At 32.1% G+C, this 16,286-nt stretch overlaps 1 non-coding gene across 1 annotated transcript; it reads left to right on the top strand.

Annotated features, from left to right (window-relative positions):
• Positions 1 to 6,575: 6,575 nt before the first annotated feature.
• Positions 6,576 to 6,682, top strand: LOC138886564 (small nucleolar RNA R71). The gene has a single exon (XR_011405614.1). It is a non-coding gene; the product is annotated as a small nucleolar RNA R71 (small nucleolar RNA).
• Positions 6,683 to 16,286: the final 9,604 nt, after the last annotated feature.

Raw genomic sequence — 16,286 nt, 5'->3', positions numbered from 1 at the left:
TTACTAAATCAATACTCCTGCGACTACAATTCCTCCGTGAGAATTAAAATTGAGGTAAGCAAGATTACAGACATTTAATAATAGCTTGCTAATAATTACACTCACTTCACTATTTTATTCAATAGTTACTATATATTAATTTTGCTCCGTGAGAATTACAAAATTAATATAAGAGTAACTTAAAGATAAAATATATAGAAGTGATAACAATGATTAGTTAAAAAACTATTATTATAGCACAGTATAAAATATAAATAGAAAGTTCCAAACCAAGAATGTATTAAAACTGAGATAGTATTATAATATATATATCAAGCTTCATCAACTATCCCAACAAAAAAAAATACTCCATTATGAATTAAGAAAAAACTAATTTAGGAGAAAAGAACTTATGAAGAAATATTATTCTTCTAAAAGGAAGACAACTAGTAGAAAGTACTAAAGAAAAGAGAGACCAAAGAGTGGTTTCTTCCAACAAGACTCTATATCTTCTTTCCAACATTTGCTTCTCTATTTATAGTGTTTTTTTTGCCTAAGATTCTCCATAGTTGCGATTATGAAAATTGTAGTTGCAACTATGGCCTTATCAATTGAGCTTCCTTTTGCAGAGAAAGGCTATAGTTTCAACTATAGTTCTCTAGTTGTAACTATGTGATTTCCTTCATGATTCCCAATTGTTATTGTCGCAACTACGATGCTTTAGTCCATTTGCTTCTTCATTCCCAGTTGCAACTCAATTCCCATTTCTTTTTGCTTCTTTTCTTTGATTTTCATATGCTCTTTCTCCTGCGAAGTATATTAGAAAATATGGGAGAATATGATATATTTATTCATGTTTTATTTAAAATCTTTAATATTTAACATATAAAAATATATGAATAAATTATAACCATCAAATTCCCCCATACTTGAACCTTTGCTCGTCCTCGAAGAAAAAAAAATTTCTAATGATAATATATATATATATATATATATATATATATATATATATATATATATATATATAATTAATTTTTTTTAATTAAAACATTTTCTTCAAAACTTTTGGTCTTTGTAGGATAGAAAATTAATTCAAAATAACTTCTTCCATCATGCCAAATGATTAATCTTTTAAACTTCACCAAATCTTTTATCTTGCTTCTGATTTTATTTTTGAAAAGAACAAAATTTGCATTCTTTTTCTCTTGAATCTTTCGGAATTGATAACTTTATTATCACACATTTTGAATATCACAATTCTTCTTCCATAGACTTGCTCTTTATGTTAATCTCCACTAATATAGATTCAACACTGAATTTTAAAATCTATTTAGGCCTTTTTCTTAGCTTATAATGTTAGGTTTCAGGCTGGTAGGAGAAAGATATTTTTGTAATGACTTTTCTTCTTCCAGCTTGGAGCAAATGTTCCTTGATACTAATTATTCCATCTTTTTTTTACCAGTTTTATTGCATTTTCTTTTTTTTTCTTTTTTTGCTTTATTTTTATAAAGAGATATAAGAATATACACACACTTATATATTATATCTCTCTCTTTTTCCATTTCTTTTTCCTTTTCTTTTTTCTTTTCTGTTTCATGCCTTGCACAGTCTTTCTTCTCTTTTTCTAACAAACATTACTTATCATGGCTGGAAGAAGTAATAACTGTAATAGTAATATACATCTCTTTTTTTTCCTTTCTTTTGGGGGTTATAGACCATGGTGTTTTTTAAAAAAAAAAAGGATAATGGCCCAAAGATAGGTTCTAAGAGGTAAAAGCTTCATTTTTTTTTCTTGTAAAGAATAAACTGAAAGAGGCTAAAAGGTGTATCAAAGAAAGCCTAATTTCATCTTTCAAGAATTAGTGTCATCCATTATTTCGCCTTGAAGAACATTTAGAGCAAGTTCTAAAAAAATTATTGAGTATATCTTCTTGTGATAATAACTTTTCTCAATTCCTTTGATCTCGCGAGTTGGAGACGTTATTTTTTGCCTTCACAAAATTAAAGTCATGGGCATGGAATTGATATGATAATGAAAAAAGACTTAATATTTGAATACAATAGAAAGAATTTATTTTACTAATTAAAAACCTACAGCGACACAATCATTTAAGAAGAAAAAAAAATTATTATAACATTATACAATATATATATATATAAAGTACTAAAAATATTTTGAAAAAATAAATTAAAAATCATTTTAGCTTTCAAATTTACAGTCACAGAAGAAAGCTTGAAAGAAACTGTGACCACACATATTCTATGTGTAATAGACTGGATTAATTTAACACCTTAACAGTCATAGGGTCTGGGTTTTGATATAAACCAGAAAATTTACCTGAGACAATAATTAATTTATACAATTAGATGGTTAACCAACCAGTAACTTAAGCATACCGACCACCATAGAATTACTCCTATATAGATGGCTCTGTTTTTGTAGAGGCCTTCATGGGATGTCCTGGTTGTACAATAATCTGGATATTAACTAGATCAATTGGTTAAGCATTTATTCATACAAATTATATTGGGCTTATGAGGCTCCATTGCTTCACCCTCAGTGGCTACGGGTAAGGAAATTGTAATTCTGAGTTTAATGTCGTCAGCTCGACTTATTAACAGCGGAATGTATTAGGCTATCAAGGTTACCGATGGTTGTTGCTCAAAATGTCCTCCAAAATACAACTTTAACCTGTGACCATTTACCTTAAATTTGTCTCCTCCATTGATCTGTTGAATTTCAATTGCCCCATATGGAGTAACATCTGTAACTATAAGGACCTGTCCACTTGGATTTTAAGTTCCCTAGAAATAGCCTCAGCCTGCTGTTATAAAGAAGTACTTGATCTCTAATTTTGAAATTTTTTTGTCGGATCAAATTGTCATGCCATATTTTTGTTTTTTCTTTGAATATTCTAGCATTTTCATAAGCTTCCAACCTCAGTTCTTCCAATTCATTAACTTGAAAAAATCTCTTTTTACCAACAGAGGTTAATTCAAAGTTTAATACTTCCAGTGCCCAAAAAGCTTTGTGTTCTAATTCAACTAGCAAATGGCAAGCCTTTCCAAAGACTAATTTATATGGGGATGTTCCAACTGGCGTTTTGAACGTCGTTCGGTATGCCCATAATGCATCATCTAATTTTAAAGATCAGTCTTTTCTTGAAATTCCAACCGTCTTTTCAAGAATTCTTTTTAGCTCACGGTTTGAAACTTCAAATTGCCCCTGTGTTTGAGCATGATATGGTGTTCTAGTTTTATGAGTCACCCCATATTTCGATAGCAAAGCAGAAAATTTCCTATTCATGAAATGAGTTCCTTGATCATTAATGATGACTTGAGGTGTGCCAAATCTATTAAAAATATTTTTTCTAAGAAAACTACACAGTGTATGAGCATCATTCTTCCTTGTGGGGATGGCTTCAACCAATCTTGATACATAATCTACGGCCACAAAGATATATTCAAATGAATGAGAAGAAGGAAAAGGACCCATGAAATCTATTCCCCATACATCAAATATTTCACATACCTGTATTGATTGTAATGGCATCTCATCTCTCTTAGTGTTATTACCTGTTTTCTGACACCTGTCACATTGTGCAATATATGCTCGGGCATCTTTGAAGAGTGTTGGCCAAAAAAATCCGGCCTCCAATACTTTAAATGTCGTACGATTTGCAGCATAATGACGTCCAATTGCTCCATCATGATAGTGATACAAAATTTTGGTCATCTCCTCTTTAGGTACACACCTCCTAATGATATTATCTGCACAAATTTTAAAATCTTTGAAAAATCCTTTATGAACCATCTGTAAAAACCTGCATGCCCTAGAAAGCTTCTAATGCCTTTAACAGTTGTGGGAGGGGGTAATCCTGCTATATGATTAATTTTAGCCTTATCAACTTCTATCACATTAGCAATGATTTTATGTCCTAAACTAATTCCCTCTATAACCATAAAATGATATTTTTCCCAATTCAGAATCAGGTTTGTCTCTTCACATCTCTTAAGAACTAAAGTCAAGTGGTAAAGACAATCTTCAAATGTTTTGCCAAAGAGTGTGAAATCATCCATAAAAATTTCAAGAAATTTTTCAGTCATGTCAGAAAAAATTGCTGACATCCAACGCTGAAATGTAGCAGGGGCGTTGCACATATCAAATGGCATTCTTCTGTATGCATATGTTCCATGAGGACATGTAAAGTTGTCTTATCCTGATCTTCGGGTGCAATTGGGATTTGGTTATACCCTGAATAGCCATCAAGAAAACAGTAAAAACTATATCCTGCAATTCTTTCTAACATTTGATCAATAAATGGTAAAGGAAAAGGCTCTTTTCTGGTAGCATCATTGAGGCGTCTGTAATTAATACAGACTCTCCATCTTGTAACAGTCCTCGTAGGTATGAGTTCATTATTTTCATTCTTTATAACTGTCATCCTCCTTTCTTTGGTACTACCTGAACTGGACTTACCCAAGGGCTATTTGAAATTGGGTAAATAATACCTGCCACTAGAAGCTTGACAATCTCCTTTTTCACCACTTCCTGCATTGCAGGGTTCAATCTCCTTTGGGGTTGTATTATTGTCTTGTAGCTATCTTCCATCTGGACTAATCCCTTTGATATCCTCTACGATCCACCCTAAGGCTCCTATGTATGCTTTTAAGACTTGAATTAGTCTTTCTTCTTGTTCTGCAGTCAAAGAAGATGAAATAATTACTGAAAATAATTTTTGATTAAGATAAACATATTTTAATAAGAAGGAAGAACTTTGAGTTCAATTTTTGGTTGAACTTCTTCTGATTGCATCTCCTTATCCTCAGAATCTTTTTCCAGTATTTCAGCTTCTCTCCTAATTGCGGGATCATCATCTTGTGCGGTGCCTAATTTGGTCAAACATCTTTCCATTGAGTCTGAAATTAATTGATCATCCTTGAATTTATCTGCAAGATCACTAATCATATCAATAGAAAAGCATGAAGATGATGCCTCATCTCCTGAAAATCTTAGTATCTTTTACATATAAAAAATGACTCTTTCTTCATCAACTCTCAAGATTAGTTGCCCTTGATGAACATCTATGATTGCTCTTCTTGTAGCAAGAAATGGTCTATCGATTCATCGGGACATTCTTTCATTTCAAGTACTATAAAATCTACAGGGAAAACAAGCTTATCTACTTTTACAAGCACATTTTCAATTATTCTCTTAGGTTTCTTAGTACTTTGATATGCAAACTGAAGAGAAACATCTATGTCCTTCATTTCACCAAGATCCAATTTTCTAAAGATAGAAAATGGCATCAAATTTATTGAAGCTCCCGAATCGCAAAGTGTTTTTTCAAAATATACACCTCCCAAAGTGTATGGAATGGTAAAACTGCTAGGATCACCAAGTTTTTGTGGTAGCTTATTTTGAAGTATAGCACTGCATTTTTCAGTAAGCATTACCACAGAAACTTCTTCCAATTTCCTTTTACTTGACAAAATTTCTTTTAAAAATTTAGCATATGAAGGCATTTGCAACAAAGCATCGTTAAAGGAATATTAATATGAATCTATTTTAAGATTTCCAAAAACTTTGCAAATTGACCATCAAGTTTTTCTCGTTTCATTTTTTGTGGAAAAGGAATTGTCACAAGTGGGGCAGCCATTTTTTCAAATTTTTTTTCTTCCTTATTCTTTATTTCTTTTTCCTTTGATGGTTCAGATGGTTTTTCAAAATTCTTACCCTTGTCTACCTGTTGTTCTGTCTTGGTTCTTTTCTTGTCTGTCTGCATAAGGTTCATCAAGTTCCTTACCTGACCGTAAAGTGATGGCCTTAAGGTGCTCCTTTGGATTTTTCTCTGTATTGCTTGGTAAGGGACCATGAATCTTTTCTGACATAAGAGCTGCCAATTGGCTTAACTGAATTTCCAGATTTTTGAGGGATGTATTTTGGGTTTCCATATTTTCATTAGTGACCTTAATATACTTGTACAAAAGTTCATCAAGACTTGGATGATCTTGTTGAGGCCTTTGATGGTATGACCCTATTTGTTGATATGGTCATGCTTGCTGATAAGGTCTGTAACTCGGCTGCCCACGATTTTGACTTTGGTTTCCTGGCGGACCCTGTACCTGTTGTTTCTGGAAGCTTTGAGAGTTTTCTGCACCATTTGGGTTACTCCACTAAAATTCTGGATGCTTCTGTGCCATTGGACTCCCAAAAGGATATGGCTTGTAACCGATGACATTAACCTGTTCATCCGTTTGATTGGTTGCTTGACATTCATGGTTCTGGTAGTTTCCTCCACACATGTCAGAAGCCTCAGAGTGGTTTGATTGCTGTGTATTCACCTGAAAAGATTCAAACTTTTGTGACAAAGAAACAATCTGATGCGTTAGTGTATTTAAAGCATCAACTTGATTTACCGTAGCAGCCTTTTTAATGATTACACACTCAGATGGCCATTGGATATCGTTCTCAGAAATTTCATTCAATAGTTGCAAGTGGTTTTGCCCATTACAGAACCTCCTGCAGCTGCATCACATTTCTAATAGAGGGTTTTAACCCGTGATAAAAAATGTAAGATTGCATATGTTTAGGAATGTCATGGTGTGGGCATTTTCTTAACATTGCTTTTAATCTTTCCCAAGATTGATAAAGTGACTCAGTGTTAGTCTGCAAGAAATTAGATATGTCTTGTCTTAACGTTGTTGTTTTAGCAGGGGAAAAATATTTGTTTAAAAACTTCTGAGTCATCTGGTCCCATATCGTAATGGACCCTTGAGGCAAACTTCGCAACCAAGTCTTGGCATCTCCTTTTAAATAAAAAGGAAATAGCCTTAACTTGATAGCTTCAGGAGGTACTCCATTATACTTAGCAGTTTCTACAAGTTCTAAAAAATCAATTAAATGACTATGTGGGTCTTCACTTGTATCACCAGTGAAGATACAAGATTGTTGAATTGTCTGAATCAGGCCGGTCCTGATTTCAAAGTTGTTGGCTACCACTGGGGGCTTCCTGATACTAGATTCACAGTTGAAGCGATCAGGTCTAGCATAATCCCTAAGGATTCTGTTTGCTGACCTTGACGCCACTTCATCAAATTGCTCCTCTACATGGACCGGTGGTGGGATCCCAAATGGGTTAATGTCCTCTGCTTCCTGGTTTTCCATTTCTGTACAAGATGCTCCTTAGGAAGACGATGTTTGTTCTTTCCTGTGCAATCGAATAAATCTTTCAATTTCAGGCTCGTAACTGATCAACTCTTTTGTAGAAGAGCGGGTCATAAACTACTTAAAATTCTTAAGTAAATAAAGTACAAGGAAAAAATAAGTATATAAAAATTACAAAAATGATAAAAATAGTAGGTGCTAAGCAAAAATAATTATACAATAATTTTATTATCTATAGAGAATAATATTTTACTCAAACTTATAACAAGATAGTTATAAAGAAAAACAAAACGATGCAACAGTGAACTATGACAAGAAACAATACTATAATACGATATATGGAAAAGGTAATTAGTGATAGTACATATAGTTGGAATGGTCATAAGAATATTTTTCAGTAGTAAAAAAAACTTCAATGTGAAGAACTAACAATAGTATAACAGTTATAAATATACACGTTATAAAAACAGTAAATAGTAGTTATAACACTATTATTATGATAAAGGAGAGAGTACTAATAGCAGTATGTATAATTTGCTAAAAACAGTTAATGATGGAACTAGTAGGAAGAAATAATACAAAAAAGAAAAAAAAACTTTTACAATACCATTATCAACATAACCATTACATTAGGATTAATATCACAGTAGTAGTTATAACACTTGATTAGTGAAAATATTAACTGAAACAAAAATAACAGTAATAAATTCTCAAATTAGTAACAAAATATTTAATCTGAAGTAGATGTATGCCAATCCTCGGCAACGACGTCAAAAATTTGACGAGGAAAATGTGTATAGGATTTTCCTGCTCGTGCTTTGTCAAATTCTAGTATAGTTTATGATAGCGTCCCACAGAGATTGGAACATATATGCTACAGACTTTTAATATTTCAACTACTATTTGAGAGAATCAAATTGATGAAAAGTTTGTGAAATTAAAACTTGTTAAATACTTAACAAAATTAAACAACTTTCGAAAGATTTGTGATTTAAAATAGTTGGGAATCGTTGAATTCACTTGTAATATATTATAATAAAATCTCACTTTCTGCATGTATTAATCTAAAGGATAATTGCTTATTGCTAATACAATTATATCTTATCTCACCAAGAATTAATCAACTAATAACACTCCTTGAGGTTATGTAATTAATCGAGTTAAAACTGATGACAGTTAAATCGAAATATCTTCTGGTCTGAATTATACTAAAGATAGTAAAAACTTCGTGAGAATATTTTTACTAAATCAATACTCTTGCGACTACAATTCCTCTGTGAGAATTAAAATTGAGGTAAGCAAGATTACAGACTTTTAATAATAGGTTACTAATAATTACTCTCACTTCACTATTTTATTCAATAGTTACTATATATTAATTTTGCTCCGTGAGAATTACAAAATTAATATAAGAGTAACTTAAAGATAAAATATATAGATCTGATGACAATGATTAGTTAAAAACTATTATTATAGCACAGTATAAAATATAAATAGAAAGTTCCAAACCAAGAATGTATTAAAACTGAGATAGTATTATAATATATATATCAAGCTTCATCAATTATTCCAACAAAAAAAGATTACTCCATTGTGAAGTAAGAAAAAACTAATTTAGGAAAAAGGAACTTATGAAGAAATATTATTCTTCTAAAAGGAAGACAACTAATAAAAAATACTAAAGAAAAGAGAGACCAAAGAGTGGTTTCTTCCAACAAGACTCTATTCTTTCCAACATTTGCTTTTCTATTTATAGATTTTTTTTGTAAGATTCTCCATAGTTGCAGCTATGGAAATTGTAGTTGCAACTATGACCTTATCAATTGAGCTTCTTTTTGCAGAGAAAGGCTATAGTTTCAACTATAGTTCTCTAGTTGCAACTATGTGATTTGCTTCATGATTCCCAATTGCTATCGTCGCAACTACGGTGCTTTAGTCCATTTGCTTCTTCATTCCCGGTTGTTACTCAATTCCCATTTTGTTTTTGCTTCTTTTCTTCGATTTTCATATGCTCTTTCTTCTGCGAAGTATGTTAGAAAATATGAGAGAATATGATATATTTATTCATGTTTTATTTAAAATCTTTAATATTTAATATATAAAAATATATGAATAAATTATAACCATCACTTCAGACTAATTTTTTTTTTAACTTTAGACCATAAAAGTCTAAAGTTGATCGTAAAGTAGGTAGGATTGCAATTTTTTTTTGCAAAGTGGTATAGTTTCAATTGTGACCCCAAAACAAGGTATAGATGCAAAAGCCCCCATATTGTGGGAAAAAGAAAAAAAGAATATTTACATAAATAGCCCGTCGGATTTACTATTTATTTTTTCTAGCCGGTATACACGATTATATACATTATACATGAATGATGTATATACTATACATCTGCCGGCTATTTTTAATTTAAGCGGTTGAGTATACGACTATTTAAGTTAATTTTTTAAAGAAAAAAAGAAAAAACACAAGGGTCCTTCACGGCCCACGAAGCAAAAAACCAAACCCAAAAAGAGTACATTAGTGAGTAGTCTTACAAATTTCCCTAAAAATTGAATGAATCAATATTATGTCATCGAACTTTTTCTATTATGCCCTGAGTAACAAGTTAAGGGAGATATATTGGTTGCTTTGTCCAGAAAATGGTCAGATTGTCAATGGCTACAAATTCACTAACGTGCCAATGTACAGCACATGAAATTAGACTTTATATGGCCACAAATGTCACCACAGAATTTTTTTATGGCGACTCAAGGGTCGACCATAAATTATTCTAACTAATAATAGTAATATAAATCCCCTAAAAAATTAATCTAATTATTATACTTTACGCACCAAATTATTGATGATTAAATTTATTTTTCTAGATAGAGGTTTGTCACTTAAAGTTATTCGTGGCAGAACCTTGTTCTCAATTACAAGAAAAATGGGACCTTACGTTGTGGGTACTTAGTTGGATGAGGATGAGCAATCTCTTTACGACTAGCAAAGTTCCTTTGAGAAACTTGACTTGTCATGTCAGGAAGAGAATTGGTGTCGCCATTTGGAGATGGCGGCCGAATCGGCCGCCATTGCAGACATGGTAACAAAAGGTATTCATTATCTCTCCAAATTATATCTTCTTCTCGATTATGTGAAAGAATCCGAGCATCAACTTCATGTTGAGTAGTAGTTAGTAGAAGAAAAAGTAATAGTAGTATCATATTACTACATGTAGAGGCTAATGAGATAACACAATGTCGTTTCATTCTTGATTTATGTCGTTTCATTCTTGATTTTGTTGGAAATGAGAGTATAAATGATGGATTTAACTTATATGAATAAGGATATAAAGGATGAATTTGAATATTACGCTATCGATCAATGTATAGAAGTTAAACGTAATTTGCTAATGATATATATGTGGGGTCCAGCCCACATTTTAAGGAAGTTGTTTTCTTCCTTTCAGGCAGCCCACGTTTCTCATTTTTCTGTCAAAAATGACAGGCTGCAGAAGTTGAAAGGTCAAGGTTGGTAGGCATATTTTGCTTATAAAATGAGAGCTTCGGCTCTCATTCTTTTATCACAATCTCAAAGGAAAATATATCTGAAAGCTAGAAAGAAAGAGTGAGGTTTCATAGACAGGGTATAAGAAAATAGTCTGTGACGAAAATAGAGAGTGTGAGCGATATTGTAGTGAGGTGAAATATCAAAAGAGAGTTATTTCTTTTGAGTATTGTAGTGGTCTTTGTAGTATTTTTACTCGGGCCTACAAAGTGTAAATTCCTTACTATAGTGATATCAGTTGCTCCTCTCGGGGTCGTGGTTTTTCCCTTATTCAGAAGGGTTTTCCACGTAAAAATCTTGGTGTCATTGTTACTCTTTTATTCTTGTTAATTACCGTATTCCGGTGCTACATTATTATTCCGCCTTTATTACCGTGAATATTATTTTGGCACGAGGTTTATTCCCAACAATATATTATTATGGTTGTTAAGGAGGATTAAGGAAAGTATTTATATTGAAGGCTGTAGAAACTGGCAGTTATTTATACCCATGAAATAACGTGTTTTCTAATAGGATTTCAACTTTCGAGGTTTTAAATTTCATGCAAGGGTTTTGACCGTTGACTGCTAGGATTTTTTAGAATTTTGAAATAGAACTAGTCGTACGAGAGAAAAAGATTTTCAAAAACAATCATCTATAAAAATATTTTAAAAATACAATTTATCTAGGTTTAATTTACTGATATCGATAAAAATTAAACTTAATTATTTATACATACTGTTTTGCAGTTTAAATTAAATGACAAAAAAAAAAGAATTAAAAAGAAGAGAAGAAAAGAGCAACCATTTTTTTCCCTCTATAAACATTTAAACACAGTGACTTTTTTAAGGGGCAAATTAGCTCTAATCACAAAGTGTAAAGATGTGTTTAATTTCCTCCAAGTTTCATTCAAATGTCAAAATATCAATAAAGTTTACCTTTTCTTCTGTTTTAATTTTTAGGCACTAATTAATTAAGGAACTCTGAAATTATGTTTCAAGTTATAAAACTTTGCGCTAATTAGTCGTTGTAGTAATTATAATTAATTTAAATAGTCAAAGGTAAAAGAAGAAGCTACATTAATAAACCATATAAAATAATAGAGAGGAAACAAAAGGACATTTCCGCTTTCAACAGTAAAATTAAGGGTATTTAAAAATTCCTTAAAGGGACATCTCAGTGTTTAAAAATCTATTAATTTTTTTAAAACTTTTTTAACAGGGAAGAATACTTATCAATTAATAGAAAAATACCCACAAGTGTTATTTTCCCGGATTTGGTGTGTCTCATATATAGTCATATTAAATAGAAGAACATCGTTCTATTAATTTGATTTGATGATTAAACAAATTACAAAAGAACTAACAAAAAATAATGTTGAGTTGGGCAGGTCAAGTTATAATTTAATTTTGTTATGTAGCTCAAATTGACATGCCTATTTGACACAACCAAATATTATGGGTTATAATTCAACCCGTTTTCAGCAGAGGCGGATCTACCTTGGGGTTAGGGGGTCATCAGAACCCGTTAGCCTTGGAAAAGGATACTGCAAATATATTTTATATATATTTGTATATATATTGGGGACCCATTAATTAATTTTCCTGGCCCCCTCAACAACAATAGCCGGGAAAATATACTGCAAATATATTATATATATATATATTTGTATATATACTGCAAATATATTTTATATATATAGTTGACTGCTTCAGCTGCTTGACGGACTCAAGTTCGAAACCCAGCTCCTTACACTCCTATTTTATTTTATTTTAGTTTTTTTAAATCATCGATTGTTTCCTTTGGCCTTAGTTGTCTACTGTTTTTTTATTTTATTTATTTTGAATTCTTAATACTTGCACATAATAGTCAACCTAAAGTTTTAACCTTTTTCAAACTCAAAAACAAAAAGTAACCCTGCCCTCTCACCTCTCTCTTTCAAACAAAAGTAACACCCCTCCAATCACCCCTTCTGCCAAAAATAAAAATATTTTTTCATACTTAAATAATAAATTTATTTTGAGTAAATTTTAATTTTATTTGAGTAATTTTTTGAAACCTAACCATTTAAACTAGAAATAGCCGATGATCATATAATATATGTATAATTTATGTATTATATGATGTATAATTGTGTGTAATCAATTTATAATCTATATATATGGCTAGAAAAAGTAAATAATGAATATGGTCGATTATTTGGGTAAAGATATTAACAAAGTAAAATAATTTGGTATCGAACTTTTGCTTTCTGCAAAGAGTTGTAGAGCCAAAAAATAAACTTAAAAGTTTGTATTTGCTAATACATTATCATACTCATTTTTTTAATAGAGTTACACGCCAACTTTATCACTAGTAATTGATATGCTTAAGGTAATGGTGTCCCCACCATGCTCAAATCCTGGGTCCGCCTCTGGTTTTCAGTACATGGAAATATAATGTATGTGATCAAATATAACCACTCATTCATTTATAAAAGGGTAGTTCGATGCATAACATTCCGAGTTCACATAGAATCCGGAGAAAAATAACCTATTCTGATGCAAACATTAGTAGCTGATTCGAAATGTTTATTTGACACTCTTATTCGAAATGGCCAAAATAATGATTGTCACACCTCCTTTTTGCGCGCCCGCCCCGAAGGGTAAAATGCGCGAGGGAGTTTTTCCAATTTAAGTGACAATATTCGAAATGGGATTATTTATTTAATTCAGAGTCGCCACTTGGGAAAGGTTTGGCTTTTGGTGTCCCAAGTCACCGGTTTATCTTGAATCCCAAATCGAGGAAATTTTCGACTTTCCAAATGAAGTCTGCGAACCAGAAATTCTAAGTAAGGAATTCTGTTGACCCGAGGGAAGGTGTTAGGCACCCTCGAATCCTGTGGTTCTAGCACGGTCGCTTAAATTGTTATAATGACTAAATATCTGATTTAATACATGTTATAACTTATGTGCTTTTATTGAGTTTAAACCGCTCTTATTATTATTATTTTTATAGAATTGCAACGTCGTGAAAATGCATCTCGAACCACGTCACAATCAATGCACCCGTGGTTGTTAATACATTCCGACTCCGTCGAGATTTGAATTTGGGTCACACAAATGCGCACCCGAATTTAAGAATGTAATTTAATTAAGTCGCGCCTAAAGAGTCTAACGCGTTATTATCTTTGGGGAGGGCAGTGAAATTCACTAAACACTCCATCCCAAATTCTAAGTATTTTATTATGACCAGTTATTGAGGGCCCCACAATTTGGATTTTTTTATTTGGCGAGACTCGTCTCATTTTTTTTTGAAAGGATAAACCTACAGCGGCTACATTTTCTATTATGTTTGTCTCTAAATTGAAAGAGAGAAAAAAAAAATACGCTAATTAAATTACGAGCTTGGCAAGTTTGAGCCTTTTATCAATTATTGGGTTGCAAAAATGCTAAACGCAAAATCGCAATCGAATTTGCTCAAAAGAAAATTGTTTCATGCCTTATTCTATAATTGAACATTACTAAAAGAAAATGAAATTATAAATAAGATATAGAATTGACAAACGCTATCGTCAAAACAAACCAATTATTCTTTAACTAACTTAAATCTCACATTATTAGACAAATTGAACTATTGGAACTAATTTTTTATTATTTGGAAATGGAACAAATTTGATTACCAACACATTCGAAAGTTGTTAAACTTAATCGACACTTTGAAAATCTATTACCTTTGAAAGAACTCTGACAAACCCGGTTCGAAATCAACGCATGCCTATTAAGTTCATAACCTTAGCTTTACTACATCGAATCAAACTTCAAATATGGCAAACTTAACGATTATGCGAAATTACTCGCTTATTATCCTACTAGTTTGCGTCAAAATTTAACGTGTTTATTTTTCAAATCAACAACTACGGGATATGACCTTTATAAACTATCTACATAATTTAATTTTTTTTCACAAAAATCTACACACCTAATAGTTTCAATTATACAGTCATGTTTCTAATATTCATACAAAATATAAAACAGAACTAATATTAGATGAATCTACTTCATTTGACATATATGAAATTGAAAGCAATAAATAGCATCCAAATGTACAGATTCGCTGCATAATCCCGTTTCAACTTCAATTCAAGTTACATCAAGGTGATTCGAAGTATGCACCTGGATGTTGAAACACAACAAGAAGAATAAGAAAGTAGAAAAATCAACAGCAGCAAAAATGGCAGCAACAACAGCAGCAGTAACAAGCAGTAGCAATAGCCAAAAGCAACCAGTATATTAAACCAAGCAATAAACCCAGAATCCAGTGGCAATTTCAGAAGAAATCAGGCAACAAACAACAACAAACCCACAACAACACGACCAAAGCCCAGGAAATCGAAATATGGCCCAGAAACAACAGATCGCAGAGAAGAATCTACTAATATTCAAATGAGTCCAATAACTTCAAAACTTCAAACACTGGACATGATTGCCTATTTCAAACTATGTTTTTGTTTTTTTAAGAGATGCTGGAGTTGAAATTCAGTTTTTGAAACTGAATTTAAAATCTGACTTCTGACTTTAAAACCAAGAAACTCAATTTAAAACCTCCCTAGACTGATTCAAAAATGCTCTCACCCCAACTAGTTCTCTTTTTATGTTCTGCCCCTTCCATTTTTCTGATCTCCTTATGTCTTTTTGAACTCCCCCCTCTTTTCTGATTGTCCTCTTCTTTACCCTTGGCTGACCCTTTTTATATCCCTATAGAAAGGAAGAACTTGCCTTTAAAGACAGGCTGTCCAGGGCTTAAAATAAGCCTTAAAGGCTGTCATCTCCACTTAGGATTGTCTAGGTATGGGGTTTTCTTCTACTTTAAACTGCTGAAGTTTAGAAAGGCAGTGGATACCCTATTGTACAGCAGGTTCCACTACTATTCTCATGTGCATCTTCAACCTTTTATTATTAAACTCACCTTACACCTGACTTCTCATCTGTAAAGATGTCAGCTAGGGTGTATTTGCACTACAGACTACTCTAATGGTTCAACCCATACTCAAACTGCCAGTCCACTTAACTTAAGCTCTGAAATTTTCATTAAAATTGCAGCTATAACCAATCCTTAAGTGGTTCTTGATTCAAACTGAACAAACTACAAGCAGCTATACTCAATTCTTAATTGGATTCAAACAATGCTTTAGCAGAAAACAAACAACACAAGTCAATTACTACTATTCTAAACTGGAACTAATTGACGACATATATTGAATCGACTACGCGAATTACAACCACACAATTAACAGCAAATGATTAGAATCCAACAGTATTAATCAGGTGATTCAAATTGCACTGTCCAAAACAAAAGTTGCCCTGAAAACTAAATCATCGACCAAATTCATTTCAATCGATTATATAGTTTAACACACATACACTCAATCAGTGAATAGAGAAAAACTCGACCAAATAAAAGGTCCGGGCAAGGTGGACAAAAATAAAAACAAATCAACTAACATTTAAACACACGAACAAACATTAACAAAACAAACAACATGAACTGGCAAGGAAAAGAAAAAGAAAAATACCTTAAAGAATTGAAAATCAGACGACCATGTCTCGGATTTTGAATCGAACCTCTTTTTGG

This window comes from Nicotiana sylvestris, chromosome 2 (genome assembly GCF_000393655.2).
Source record: "Nicotiana sylvestris chromosome 2, ASM39365v2, whole genome shotgun sequence".
In the NCBI taxonomy this organism is placed as follows: domain Eukaryota; kingdom Viridiplantae; phylum Streptophyta; class Magnoliopsida; order Solanales; family Solanaceae; genus Nicotiana; species Nicotiana sylvestris.
The sequence above is the reverse complement of the archived record's forward strand: the minus strand, read 5'-3'. Positions and strand labels throughout refer to the sequence as shown.